Here is a 15,682-nt window from a genome sequence, read left to right as displayed (position 1 = left end):
CCACATGTGTTTCTTCAGCATTTTCTTTCTCATCAGCTTTATATGATTGCAATTTATTATAACCCATGTTTCCTAGCCATATCAACCTAAGGATAAAATGGAACCAACCACATTAAGAGTAATAAATAGTACTTTTTCTGATTTTCACCCCAAACTTCTATTATGGAACTTTGAGCAACCTGCAAGTTCTCATCCAGTTGTCTCCAGGAGGCTCTGAGGTTGCGTGACCCAGATCATCAACACGTCATCTCAGCTATCACCTGTATCTGCCATGATTCTCTCTTACCCTGGCCCCTTTTGATGATATCTGTTGCGCAAGCCTCTGCTTCCCATGAAGTCACTTGATAGTGTCCAACCACTGCCACTGCTGCAGGTGTTGTCCGTGCTGAGGGTGTTGGCTCCTGAAGCTACAAACTATTACAATCCCTTCCATTCTTGGACCCAGTTTCCACTGCTGCAGGATGATGAGGGCTGGCTTCTACTGCTGCCACGACCATCAGGGTTGGTCTCCATTGCAGACTCATTGAATGTTAAAGTTGAGAGGAGGCAATTAATTCACTGAGTTATTAGTGCACTGAAGCCATGCTGCCCCAAAGTGGGAGCAAGGCTTTTCTCCTTTGTGCATTAACATCAATAGAAGAATAACAAAATAGGATTGCCTTGTGATTCTAGGACCTTACATAGTTCATTGAAACAGAGATTTCATTTCTTGTATTCCCCTCTCCCTAAGACTTTAACATAGGTTTATAGAGGCTGGGCCAGAGGGTAAATCTGAGAGACAGACATCATGGCATACTAATTGTCTCTCCCCTCTGGCCAGTTATTGGTCTAAACTTAAGCGCCCTACTTTCTCTTCCTTTAGAATGAATTCTTTTCCAGGAGTCTCCTTTTCTCAAGCACAATAATGGAGAACTCATGCCCTGACACTACACATACAGGCATGTCTGAATGCCAGTGGTGATTAAAATATAGGTTCAAGCTAGAATCTTCTAGTCCATCAGAATTCCACCCCTTAGCCTCTCTCATTCTTCTTAATCTGTTGTCCATTTTTAAGGATGCTGGCCATAAAACTATAGTTATCTTTACTGTGAGATTTCAGAAATCTGTTTTTCTAAAATCTCCCATATGTTTTTGTAGTGAACATCTGTTGTTTTTGCATGTCTCCTCAGGAACATTCTCCACCAATTCTGCCTTCACTCTCCTACATCAGCAGTTTCTTCTCTTCATTGGATCATTCTATCAACGTGTAAATTTCTCCCATTTAAATAAAATCTTCTCTTGACATCTCCTTTCTAGCTACTGCTCTATTTCTCTGTTCTCTTTTATCACAAAACACCTAGAAATAAATAGCATTGTTGTTATTTAGTATTTGTAGTCTCCGAATTCCTTTCTTCTCAGTCTCTCTTGAACAGACTCCAATGGAGTTTTCTTCACCTTCACACCATTTAAATTGTCAAGGTCTCCACACAATTAAATCCAAAGGTCATTATTTTCACATGATCTCTCTTAATTTGTGGTCTCTCTGCTCTTTGAAGTGCTTTATTCTCTTTGTTTTCAGGATATCTCATTCTCTTAGATTGTCTTCTATCTCATTGGCTGCTGCTTTTCAGCCTCCCATCTCTTTTGCTAATTCGATATCATTACCCTGACGTCTAAATATGGAAGTATGTCATTCTTGGAACTCTTATCTTCCATACTCTCTCTCCTTCAGTGATCTCATTCAGTCTCACGGCTTTGAATACCATCTACATATTACTAACTCTCTAGCTAAGAACTCTCACCTGAATTCCAGACTCATATATTAAACTGCTTAATAATATCTCCACCTTGAGTCATAATAGGTATCTCAAAATTAATATGTTTAAAATGGAACTCTTGTTTCTCTCCTACAAGCTGGTCCTCTCACAACTTTCTTCATCTCAGTTAATGGCAACTCCATCCTTCCAATTCAGTCGTGGTGGCACTACCTTCAAAATGCATCTAGATTCTGATCACTTTTATCCATGTCCACTGTTAACGCTCTGGTCTAAACTATTAACATCTCTGATCCGGATTATTACACTCATCTCTTACCTAATCTCCTGTTTTCTCCCTTCAGTCTACATTTTTAAATATCAGATAGATCAAGTCACTACACTGCTCAAGCTCTTCAATGGCTTCTCAACTCAGAGTAAAATCAAAGTCAATAGTTCTCGGGACATTTTACAATTGTTGGTTGGCCTTGTCTTCTATTCTCCCCTGGCTCACTGTGCAAGGTACAAGCCCACATATGCACTGCTGTTTCCACTCTCTCTTTGCCCAGGTATCTATAAAGTTCATTCTCCTGTCTGCTTTGACTCAAATGTTCTCTTTTTGCTAAGGCTTTCTCTGAAAACCTCGCATAAAATTGTAGTACCCCTCCTCTCCAGTAATCTCTATCCCCCTTCTCTGAGACATTCATTCACAGCACATATCACCACCTGAAATATTCTATATTTCATTAATGTAGCCGTTTATTGTCTCTCTCTCTCTTACCCCAACTCAAATGTAAGGTCCAGTAAAACAAAGGTTTTTGTTTATATTATTTTACATTATATACCCAGACTCTAAAACAGGCTTACATAGAGTAGGCACTCAGCAAATATTTGTCGAATGAATAAATACCCGAATGAATCCTCAGCACATCTAATTCTTGTGGTAGAAACTTAATTTTTCTTCATGAAACTATTCTTTCCTTTTTAGTCTATGTGTTTTGATTAGTGCTGATTAGATTAGAGATGCTCTCTTTCTAATGAGATCTCTTACTTTGTAGGATATAAGCTCAGAGCTATTGGAGGTCGTCTTGCCTTTATTAGTGGTGACCTTGTCTTGAGAATAAAGCTAGCACACAGGAAAGCAGTTAATACAAATAGAGAAATACTGATTCCTGATGACTTCATTTTAAAACCTGGATCCAAATGCACCTGAGTCAATTTGAAAGTGGATTCCTGAGACTTATATCTAGAAGAATACTAATAAATTCATACACTACTCCCGATGTACAACTCTAATGTAACATTGCCTCTTTTCTTTACTCAGTGTTCTGAGTAATAAAATTATCAGGGAGGCAAGTAAAGAATTTTTCAAATTATCTGCACTTGGTGGACTAGAACCTTCGATAGACACTGGAAGAGTTGCAGCCCCCCTCTGTAACTGGTCTCTGTGCCAGTTTTGTAACTGGAATTAGAAAAGCAGCATCTAGAACATCTGTCTGGTTAAGTAACATATATCATACTCCTACAATAATATCACCTGCATTTTCCCCTTTTTATCCTGAATGAAATGATTTTCATTACCTCTATCTTTGAGTTTTCAGATCTCTTATAATTGAACTTTATGAAGCTGGGAAACATTTATTGAATCCAAATTCTGTGCTTGGTATTTTTTTCTAGATGCTAGGAATATAAAGATGAAATTTTTTGTTATCTAGCTTTATCTTGCCACATAGTAGGTGTTCAGTAAACATTTGAGTTAGTAAATAAGTGGGCAGACACATTGATGTGTAGAACTACTTGACTATTCATTGGATCTATTTCCTTTGAATAAGGTTTACCTTTCTGTTGACATAGTTTAGTCCACTCCAACAAGTTTTGGCAGTAATGATAATCACAATGACTTCTATTTACAAGGTGCTAACTGATAATGTGTGCAATGTTTTTATTTATATTATTACTATTCTAGTCACTAATCTTTAGGTGGATAGGAACAAAAATTGAGTCAAGCTAACTTAAATAAAGGGGGCTTGTTGTGTATAGCAGTAAAAGTGTTGTCATATCGATCCAAGAATACCCATGAGTAATTGCTATAATAGGAGGTGCCAGAGAGGAGTTCTGGATTTGAGGCATTTCTGGGGACCTCCACAGCAGGAATTAAATGACATGGCCCGTTTGTATTGTTATTACCATTAATTGTCATGACTCAGTGGCATTCCACATGCCAACTTCTTTCTCTTGCCCTTTGGTCAGTTGGCCACTCCTAGTTCAAGCAGCTCATGGCCGGAGTCACAAAAGCATGATTAAACTGTAAATGGCATTCAGTGTGGGGAAAACTACTAAAAATGGTGGACACTGGAGTGAATTTAAGGAAATTTAAGTCTTATTTAAAGGGGAATATCAATCATTGTCATGTGGGAATATGGATCTATTTTTGGCACAATATCTGACTTTTCATAAGTAGCTGGAAATCCTGAGTGGAATTTCTTAATTTTTGAAGGATAGCAACTAACTAAAAAAAACCAAAAGGAATAAAGAAACAAACAAACAAACTGCATGGGCAAGCTCTGTGCAGGCCTGCGCAAAAAAAGGGTTAATATAGCAGACCTAACTGCTTATTCTTAGAAAGGCCTACCTATAAGGTTGACCTTTGATTGGCATCTGGGAACTTGAATTTGGAGAGGGTTCCCACCATCCCCCAAACTGATAAGAATGACTCCCTGGGCCTAAATTGTTTGTACATACCACACGGTTTGTGCCAAGTACCTGCTTTCCTTCTGAGAGTCTGGAATTTTGTTTTGTGCCTGCTTACATGACCAGTCCCTGATAAAAACCTGGGTGCTGAGTATTTAATGTGTTTCTTGGTTCACAGCATTTCATAAGTGTTGTCACTAACTGCTGGGGCAATTGAGCACATCCTATGTGACTCCATGGGACCCTTGGAGGCTTGTACATGGTTTACCTTGGACATTGCCTTGTGTGCTTTTTTCTTTGCTGATTTGGCTTTGTACCCTTTGCCATAATAAATCATAGCCATGAATACAACTATATGTTTAGTCCTACAATTTCTCCTAGTAAATGATCAAACATAGAAGTAGTCTTGGAGACCCCTGACATAAAGCCAAACAAAAGTTATCTTTGAACCAAATCCAGCCCACAGGATATTACTTTTCCAACTTCTAATCTAAAAATGGTCATGGTCAGTATAGGCACCAACCAAAATTGGAGCATTTTGTAGGCCTTGTCTTATTTAATCCTCATGCCAACCCTGCAAAATAAATATTTTTATAACCTCATTTTATATATGAGGAAACTGAAACTCAGAGAGCTTACACTTGCACAAAGTCATTCAACCTATAAGTGAAAGAGGCAGGACTCAGAGCTAAATTTCGTTTTATTTCCATATTGCCTCTGTGAAATTATATTTTCCCCCTCATGTTAAAATTTCAGAATCACTTTATTTTCTATTTCCTATGTGTAGCATTTACATCTCTGGAGCTAAAAGTATTATTATCACTCTTCTTTGAAAAATCTGCTTTCCTTCTATTCGATTCCAATCTTCTCTTCCTGTCAGGCATGAATGAGCCAGTAGGAAAAGAAGAAAAGGGTGGTGGAAATGAGAAAAGGAAGGGAAGGGATAACTCAACAGCTTGAACAAATTTTGCTGGCCTGGTCAGCGCTTCCAGCAATAGGGTTTGAAGTAGTGTTGGCAATTCAGGGTTAATCTAAGCTGGGGTCCACATCTAAGAAGGGATGTGATGATTATTATCACCTCCCAGATTATAGAAGTATTTATCAGAGGAACAGTGATAGTTGTTCCAGAGGGATCAACCGGGTTTGAACCAGAAGCTCATCCAGTATCTGAGGACAGTAGCATAGTCTGTGTATCAGAATAAGAGTGAGAAATGGATAGGCAGGTGGTCAAGGCCCTATCTGGGGTCCAACATTCTGAAAGCAATTGACATGAAAACCAGAAAGAGAGGTGGAAGTCCCATTGTAAGACCTGAACTTTTAGAGTCAAAAGTTGGGAAGGCAAAATACAGCCTTGTGGCTGAGCAAGTACTCCGGAGGTCACCTTTGGTTCATTGATTATTGGAACAAGACTAATTCCACCCTCTTCTAACTTTCTGCTCAGATTAGTGACCTTCTAGGTAATGATAGAACTGAGCTCATAAAACTGAAGACCTTTCTTTATTACCTTTGTCTAGACAGAGCCAAACATAGTAAGGACTGACAAATCCTAGCTTTGAAATGATGATACAACACCTCTCTGGAAGGACTCAATGAAGTATACATAAACCCTAAATGATACTCAGAGAAATACCATTTCGATAAACTCTTGAGGTTATATACTTTTTAAAGAGTCACATTACCAATGTAAATGATTATTCCCTTACCAATCTGTTTTATGGATATTTTAATGCCAGGTTGTCTCTCAGTGGTAAATATCAGGATTGTGACCATCCTGTCCAATTACGCATCCACTAATACCTGTTGGTATTACATGTACCTACTACTATATGCCTCATGGACGTTGTGCAGAGTCCTAATGACCGACATTCATTGAGCTTTTACTCTGTAATCTGCCCTGTTGCATTTGCATGCATTAACTCATTATTGCTCACAATAACCCTATGATGTAGGCATCACTATTATATCCATTTTACAGAGAGAAAATCAAGGCACAGAAAAGTTCACTACAACTTTTAGTTGTATCTGGAAGTGTTCTCTCATTTCAAGTAATGAACAATTTAGAAAGAAAGACAAGACATATTCAAATATAAACAACCAGTCCCATTGCTTCACCACACATTCGCCCAAAGACTGCCTTAATCCTGAAAATTTATTTCCACTCTTTGTTCCAGTTGGCATCCAAACTACTTTAACGCCACCTGTTGACCAGCATGGGGAATTGACTTGGTACCTTCCCTATAATCTTATTTCTAGTAGTGGAACTCTGTCCTACATTCTTCTTTTTAAAACTAGTTTAAAAATGTCCACTTTATTCTCTACAACCCTTAACGCATATCATTTGCATATAAGAAGAGGTTGATCTATGGTAAAACACTTATTCTAAGAAATGTAGTCTATTCCTTGTGAAATTTCTAACAATTGATTCATACACATGAATGGGTTTCTTTGCTATAGAGAATCCAAGTGGAAAGAGGAATGGAGATGCATAAAAATGGTTCTTGAAGGGAAAAAGGCTGACACTCTGTATACACTTAGTTTTCTGTCCCTTCTGCACCCCACATTCATCTCTCATATTGTTTTACGTATGTAAGTTAGGTTGTCTCTAAGCTACTGCATGATAAGGATGCTGCCTTTGTACGAGTCTTCATTTAGTGCACCAACTTTTGTGATGGCTTCAATAAAAGCAATTTTAGCCAGTGTGCAGGCAAATTCTGGGTCCTTAAGGATCGCATAGTAAAGTATAGAAAAGATAAGAGCCAGTCTGAGGTAGATTGAGTATGTGGTTTACAGCTCTTCGGTGTTTATATCAAATGCCTTTGGGGAGGCTCTTTGAGAATTATCTATGGTTTGTTTTTCATCATCACCCCATGCAACCAAGTTACCGGAAGTAATCTTTATTTTATGATAAAAGACTTTACCTTCCTGATAAGTCACATCGGCTATTAAGTTCTTGTCCAACAATTGCAGAATGGTGATGCAGATGGATCTCAGTTAAGACTCTACTTTCTCCCAATAGTTCTTAATCAATTGCAACTTCTTGTCGGAGGTGTTGCTTTCTGCTCAAAGCTCAAGGTGACCCTCCAGGTGGGCCTATGGCCCCCAATGATGCTCTTGTAGGCCACCGAGAGCAGGTTGCACACTCAATGGACAGTTCTAGTGGATCTTTATCTCGGTGTTCAGCCAGAGCTGTGGTTTCCTCAGGCATAAAAAGTTTCAGCTGGGTGTCCAGAGGTCTCCTACAGAGAAAGAAGTTTGTGTCCATTTCCATTCACTGCACTGCCACAGCTGCAGCCAGAAATAGGATAACAACTGCGCTGTTGCTCATACCAGTCGTCAAAGGGGTAACCCTCTGGGGGCTGGAAATCTAGCTCTACTCTTTGCCAGTACTGGTAACAATTATTTTGTGCAGCCATTCCAAAACCTGCAAAACTCTCCCAACCAGCCATTAGACGAGAGTTAACTGTGAGATAGGTTAACTGCTAGGCTTTCATGGCCCCAATTCCCTACTCCTTTTGTCATGCTAGGGACACCAAGTGAGACAGAAATCACAGCTGTCAGCTTCTCTGACCTTGGGGCTTCGGTGTTTTTTCACTACTGCCTTCCAAATAGTTTCTAAAAAGAAATAGACAAGTTTCTCCTTTATTGAGGGCTACTTCCTCCAGTTCCATTATTTTTGGCAATGGTAGAGCAAGAGGGTACCTGGGGATTGCTGGTCCCATAATTTCATCTGTCCCCTCTTCGATTCTTTGATATTGACCCTTGACATTCCTTTAGTCTTATGTAAAGTGCTTTGCAAAATTAGCTTTTAGGCTTCTCTTCTGACCAGTCTGCAGCCTCTGATCTATCCTAAGTAGAACTTCTGGACATGTCATTGCCTCCTGGAAACCTTTAGCAGAAAAACGACTCAAAGCAGGGGGTTTGCTATCTTTCCTAAAGCCCACCCATTCTTTGAAGCCCTTGTTCCTCTAAACTGAACAGAATTCGAGGTTCCTCAGTCTCATCTCCATAGTTTGCATATGTCCAGGAGCAAGAGAGCCCTGTGTCTGTCTGTACCTGGTTTCTCTGCTAGCTTACTTCAAGTGGTGTTCTTGGTAGCTAATGTTCTTCGGGGTCTGCAATATGAGGTTAAGGCCTTTCTCAGTTTCAGTAAAGATAGAGTTTTCTTCACTAATTAACTTCTTTCAGTTCCTTTTAATGGATATAGGAATGGGAAGAAAAATGTTTTAAACATGCTTTACCGAAAACTTTCTACCCTTTCATTTTACAAATGAAGAAATTGAAAGCTGGAGAGATAAATGATCTGGGCAGATTTATGCAGCACAGCAGAAGACTGAACCCAAGGCTCCTGCTTCATAGACTAATGTCTTATTTTTCGTGTTTTGTTTGAATATCAATATTGCAACAATTTGAAAACTATTTTTTCCCTTTAAATTATTTGTTTTTTCCACTACATTACAAATTCAGTTAGTGGCTTCCCTTCAGAAGTGAATTATTATTTAAATCAAGTTTTCTACGGAAAATTCATTTCTAAATCTAAATATTCAATTGCCTTATCATTTTAGTCAATTTAGGTCATTAAAATACCATAGACTGGGTGGCTTAAACAACAGATGTTTATTTTTCACAGTTCTAGAGGCTGGGAAGTCCAAGTTCAAGGTGCCGGCAGATTTGGTGTCTAGAGAAGACCCTTTGATCTGCAGATGGTTGCTTTCTTGCTGTATCCTCATACGGGGATTGGGGGAGGGAAGCTCTCTGGTCTCTTCTTAAAAGGGCATTAATCCCGTCGTAATAACCTCACCTCATGACCTCATCCAAACCTAGTTATCTCCCAAAGGCCTCATCTCCAAATATTATCACATTGGGGGTTAGGGCTTCAACATATGAGTTTTGGAGGAACATAAACATTTAGTCCAAACAATTAGCACTTATAAATCTTTGAGACAGCACCTAATGTTATGCAAAGATTTCAGGACACTAGTTGGATATTGTAAAATTCTTACATGGAAACAAAGCAATTCCGGGCCCTTTTCTGAAGGGGTAGTTCATGCACAACAGGTAAAGGAATGTAATAGAAGGAGAATATCCCCCTCCATCATCAGCCCACAGTTTTAGTTCAATGTTCAGATCCATACTTTGAGTAACTCAAATTACTGATCTCATTAATATGCTTTTCCAGTCACGCTCTTACTATTTCTATTTTGCTGTAGTACCTACCTTCTATCAGGAGTGGTATTAAAGTTACAATTAAATTTTTTTTAGGCCACTCAAGAACATTAAATTATATGAATGCTAATTAATAATAACAAGTACTGAAGTTTACAAGTTGGGAGACATTTCCCCAATGATGTGCTATGGAAATAGAAGGCAAAACATCCCATCTTGAAACACTCTGAGGTTTCCTAGAGATAATACCATTTACTGAGCACATACTTTGTGCCAACTACTGCCCGGAATGCTTTACAAACATGTCATTTAATTTTAATAATAAGCCTATGAGGAAGGCATAATTTTCCAGGTAAAGAAGCAGAATGTGAAAGAGGTTAGTATATTCCTTAGGGAAGGAGATCTAGAACTTAAACCTAGGTCAATCCAATGGCACAGCTGAAATATTTAAACATCACCCCTCCTACAGTTTTGTGCTTTTTATTTCCTAAGCCCTAGGCCTATATGCTTTTTATTCCTTACAAATCTGTTGCTTAGTTTTCTGGAAAATTAGAAATTGGCTGTTGGATCCCTGTCTTTTCTTCCCTCTCGGAGTAATATAGACTTTGGTGCGAGCCAATCCCATTTTTTCACCCACTGCCATTCTTGATTTTCCTGTAATTAATAGTATATAGCGAAAGTGACACTATATGATTTTTGTAGATAGGTCATCAGACATGATGCAGCTATTGTCTTCTGGGCTAGAACACTATTTATAGTCTTGAAATGCCATATAAGATATCCAAATATCTTGAGGCCATCACGTGTGAGAATACCCAAACTGACTCATACAGAAAGACCACATGGAGAAAACAATGAAACTACATGAAGAAGGAGAGATGCCCATCCAGCCCCAACTGCTTCAGTCTTCCTTGCTCCCTGCCTCAATGTGCTGTTACAGCTTCAGTCACTGTCTGATATCACTAGCATGAGAGTCCCTGAGCCTGATTCATAGAAACCATGAGAAATAATCAAATGATTGTTGTTTTACTCCACTGAGTTGGAGGTGGTTTGTTACAGAGGAATTGTAACTGGAATAGGTACACGAGTATTAATAGGAAAAAAAAAAAGCAAGGATTGGGAAGACCTGGGAGAGAAAGATCTAAAAATGAGAGAAATTTGTACTTTGGTAGTTTTTACAGAGCTAATTATAGCATATGTCATATAGAGAATGGATTTCTGATTGTGTGCGTGTGTATGTGTGTGTGTGTGTGTGCGCGTGTGCACGCTTTTGGGCGTGTGTGCCAGGTGAAGAGGGTACCGATCTGCGTGTCCTACTTTGGGAATTTTGGAAAAATAGGTTACCTAGGAATTCTATTTTTACTAGGACCCAAAGGTCTAGAGGAAGAAAGTATGAAAGAGATTTGGGATTGATATTAAGTTCCATAGTATACCACAATTAATACTTACTATAAAACAGTGATGAAACAAAAACTGTATTCACCTTGCCCATGATTTTATTTTTTTAAATCCAACCTGACTATATTACCCCACCCACTCTCAAAAGGAGCCTTGAGTGAGTGTTTGGAGCAACTATGCTGGAACCTCTCTCCTCTCTGCAGTCCTAATGCCTCATCCTCATCCATGGTCCATCCTTTAAAAATATACCATAGTGACTAAGATTCCAGGCTCTAGGAATAGACTGCCTAGTTTTGAATTCTGGCTTCCTCATCTACTAGTTATGTGGCCTTGAGAATCTAACAATTTTTTTAAAAGGAAAAAAAAATAGAAGAATTGTTCAGGCCTACATGCTCAAGAAAAAGATGAACTGATTAAGAGGAGCTTTAATGTGTGAGAGACTAAAAGGACATGAATATATAGGAGGTTACAAGCTGTCATAAAGTAAACTTTATTCTGAACCCAAAAGTTAACCTAGAAAAACAGTGAAGGAAAGAAATATCACTTCCTAAGAAATCAGGATAAGTAAGAGTTCCTTACTTGGACTGGAAGAAAATGAAGAAGTTGGAGTCTGTGGATCAAACTATTTTGTATGTATAATGTGTGCACCAAGGTTTTCTCACATGTCACAATAGATTTCCCCACGTCTGTGCCTTAGTTGTCTGGCTGAGATGAGAAAGGTAGATGACTGAGTATGCACCCAGAGTAATGCAGAAGAGAGAAGGCAAAGCCCATTCTTTGGACAAATTTGGGGGGGGGGGGCGGAGCCGGGATAGGCACTTGAGAAACCCAAGGCAGCTTTAGTCTGAGGCAGAGTTTCTCTCCCCGCAACCCCCTCCCCGTCTGTGGTCTGTTAGGAACCAGGCTATAACGCACAGCAGGAGGTGAGCTGCCAGCAAGCAAGTAAAGCTTCATCTGTATTTGCATCATCTAGCATCACTGCCTCAGCTCCACCCCAGATCATCAAGCATTAGATTCTCATAGGAGAACTGGCCCCTGGTGCCCAAAAGATTGGGGACCACTGGTCTAAAGGATTCCTTGGCCCAGTTTCATCAAAGGGACAAGACCCCAATTTACCAGCAACTTCCTCACTTCGTGTTGCCCCAAAGTGGCCTGAACTATGTATCAAACAACCATAGAGCCAAGCAGATCTCTAAAATTCAAGAGACATCATTCAAGCACATGCGATAAGGCAAATATTTATTTGGACATGTGCTCAAAAAGTGAGTTTGCTTTCCTTACCAAATGAAAGCAAGAGTTTTACAGAGTTTTTTTTTTTTGCTTCCTTAAGAGACCTCAGAAATCAAACTATTTTTATTTCCAGCAGCAGTCATGCTCAGCCTCCCAGGATCCTGATAAGCAATAAGTTTATATTACAGAAATGAAAACCCTCATCTTTTAATATTGTTTGGAAAATAACAGGTAATAAAGACTCATGGAATTCAAATAATTTTACCAGGATTGCGGGGATCAGTTAATGAAAATAAATTGTGTGATAGCAATAAGAATGAATTTGATTAGGAAGTAGTTGCAATCCTAACTAGTCCAGGTAAATGAGACGAAAGCTCTTGCCTCTTTGTTTGAATAAGGAAACCGAGCGTGGTGGATGTGCTATTCATTTGTGCACATAGAGGGAAAGAGGCAGCCTGAAACTCTTCTCCAGGCTTAACAAAGAAATCTCACAAACATTTAATTACCTTTTAAAAAGTAGAGATGTCAGTCTTAACACAATTACTAGGGAAACAAATTATTAATATAACCAATTAGAATTACAGACTGTTTGAGGTGGTAGGAGGACATAGCAACAATCACTCCTGGCTGTCTTTAAAAGACTCCTTTGTACGGACATCTTTCAAACAGAATTTTGTAATAACAGAAAACAAGATTATATATTTCTACAAGTGCTGCCAAACTGAACAGAAAAGTAAGACTGGTACTTTTGTGAACATCCCAAGTTCAACCCTTGATAGGAGATAACTTTATGCTGCTGAACACTATCTGCTTCTCTGTAACACAAGAAATAAAACCTCTTCTTTCATGCTTTTCTGAAAATGTTTAGGGTCAGCCAGAGAGAAAATAAACTTATTAAAGAAAAGCATGTTTGTTAGAACTTTTGGTGGCAATTGCTAGAGACCCAACTGAGCTACATGAAGGGGGAAAAAACCGGAATTTATTATGAAGAATGAGATTGTCTCACAGAGCCCAAAGGCAGAGATGTAGCAGGGCTTTGGTAGTCAGCTGCAACCAGGGCCCTGAGTACCGTTGAGAAATCAGGAGGGGCTCTCCATCCCCAGTCTCCACTCCCTCTCGAGTCACCATTCTTCTCCCTCCCTGCACACTGTCTCTGTTCTCCAGACCATGGGCAGAAAATACCTTCCACTAACAAATCCCTTCCTAGATCATATCTCTCCTCTGTTCTAGACTGTTGAAATCTTCGGGTCCTTATTCCAAATCTCCAAGGAAGGGGTAGTCTTGGCCCAACCTGGTCCCCAGATTGACAGTCCATCTCTGAGAGAGGGGAAAAGTATCACAGTTTAGGAAGAATACATCTTCCATGGATTGGGAAGGAGGGCTCCAAAATCCCAGAGTATGGAGAAAGAGGGCAATTCCCAGGAAGCTGGAGGACTGGGCACACCAAATATTCTGTGGATGCTTCTTCAGCTCATTGGCAAATTCTGACAAAATGACTATCCCAGGTGATTGTATTTATATCTTTCATGGGTAAAGTTACATTAGAAATACAATGTCTCTGTATCAATGCATTGCAGGCTTCTTAACAGTGATTATTTGTAATGGTTGGTGTTTCAGGGCAGCATTGACAGCCCCATTCAAATAAATTAGTCTTCCCATTTCAACCAGTTTATTGGAACAATCAAGTTCATATGCCAATGTGTAATTCTGACTTACATGAACTCATCCACTAAAAAATTAAAAGTGTGTTTTCAAGCTAATAAGAGCACTGAGAAGCATTGACCTTATCTTGTTTAATGAGAACCAAGGGCGAGAACTGGGAGGAGAAGAGACATTTTTCAATTTATCAAAGTCTGAGAACTGATGTTTGATTTTTACAGAGTGATTTATTTTTTTCTACCTATTTTACCGTAGTAACTTGTTTTCTTAATGTCACACATATGAAATAAAAACCGTTTAGGAAACATTCAGTGAAAAGTAGCTGTTACCCATGTTTCCATCTCTGGGAGAGTTTGAAATTCTACCAGAATATAGAGAATTGGAGAAATTTATTTTTTTATTTTTTTATTAAGTTTATTGGTGTAACATTGGTTAATATAATTATATAATTTTCACGTGTACATTATAATTTGACATCTGTATAATCTATTGTGTGTTCACTACCCAAAGTCCAGTTTCATTCAGCTACCATATATTTGATCCCCTTTACCCACTTCACCTTTCCCCTATCCCCTTATATTTGATCCTCTTTACCCTGTCTACCTCCCCGCTTCTCCCCCACCCCCTACCCTCTGTTAACCACTAGTCTATAGTCCATGTCCATGAGTCTCTGTTTGTTTGTCCTGTTCATTTGTTGCTTTTAGGTTTATATCCCACATATAAGTGATATCATGTGATTTTCAAATTTTTCTCTCTGGCTTATTTCACTTAGCATGATTATCTCGAGGTCCATCCACGTTGTTGCAAATGGCAGTATTTCATCTCTTCTTATGGCTGAGTAATATTCCATTGTATATATGTACCACAGCTTTGTTAGCCAATCATCTATCCTAGGACACTTTGGTTGCTTCCATGTCCTGGCCACTGTGAATAGTGCTGCTATGAACATCAATGTGCAAATATCTTTTCAGATATGGGTTTTCAAGTCTTTGGGATAAATACCCAGTAGAGGGATTGCTGGATCATATGGTAGATCAATTATTAGTTTTTTGAGGAACCTCCATACAACTTTCCATAGTGGCTGTACCAATCTGCAGTCCCAGTGTATGAAGGTTCCTATTTCTCCATATCCTCTCCAACATTTGTTATTGCTTGTCCTGTGGATTATAGCCATTCTAACAGGTGTGAGGTGGTATCTCATTGTGGTTTTGATTTGCATTTCCCTAACAGCTAGCGATGTTGAGCATCTTTTTCATATATTTGTTGGCCATTTGTATGTCCTTTAGGGAGAAGTCTGTTCAGATCCTCTGCCCATTTTTTGATTGGATCGTTTGTTTTTTGTTGTTGTTGTTATTGAATCATATGAGTTCTTTGTATATTTTGGATATTAGGCCCTTATCAGAGGCTTTGCTTGCAAATATGTTTTCCATTGAGATGGTTGTCTCTTTACCTTGTTAACAATTTCTTTTGCTGAGCAGAAGCTTTTCAGTTTGACGTAGTCCCACTCATTTATTTTTGCTTTTACTTTCCTTGCCTTTGAGGTCAATTTCATAAAAATCCTCTTTAAGTCCAAGGTCCTTGAGTTTAGTTCCTATGTTTTCTTCTATGCATTTTATTGTTTCAGGTCTTATATTCAGGTCCTTAATCCATTTTGAGTTAATTTTGGTGTGTGGTGATAGACAACAGTCTAGTTTCATTCTTTTGCAGGTGGCCTTCCAATTTTCCCAACACCATTTATTGAAGAGGCTTTCCTTTCTCCACTATATGTTTTTGGCTTTTTTGTTGAAAATTATTTGCCCATATAAAAA

General features: G+C 38.8%; 2 pseudogenes; both read right to left on the bottom strand.

Annotated features, from left to right (window-relative positions):
- Nucleotides 1-6,992: 6,992 nt before the first annotated feature.
- Nucleotides 6,993-7,561, bottom strand: LOC120583150 (14-3-3 protein theta-like; annotated as a pseudogene).
- A 2-nt stretch (nucleotides 7,562-7,563) lies between these two features.
- LOC120583149 (putative uncharacterized protein C6orf52) lies at nucleotides 7,564-7,870 on the bottom strand (annotated as a pseudogene).
- Between the last annotated feature and the right edge of the window lie 7,812 nt (nucleotides 7,871-15,682).

This window comes from Pteropus medius, unplaced genomic scaffold (assembly GCF_902729225.1).
Source record: "Pteropus medius unplaced genomic scaffold, Ma_sr-lr_union100, whole genome shotgun sequence".
NCBI classification, from domain to species: Eukaryota; Metazoa; Chordata; class Mammalia; order Chiroptera; family Pteropodidae; genus Pteropus; species Pteropus medius.
Note: the sequence above shows the minus strand (reverse complement) of the source record. Positions and strands in the feature narration are given on the sequence as shown.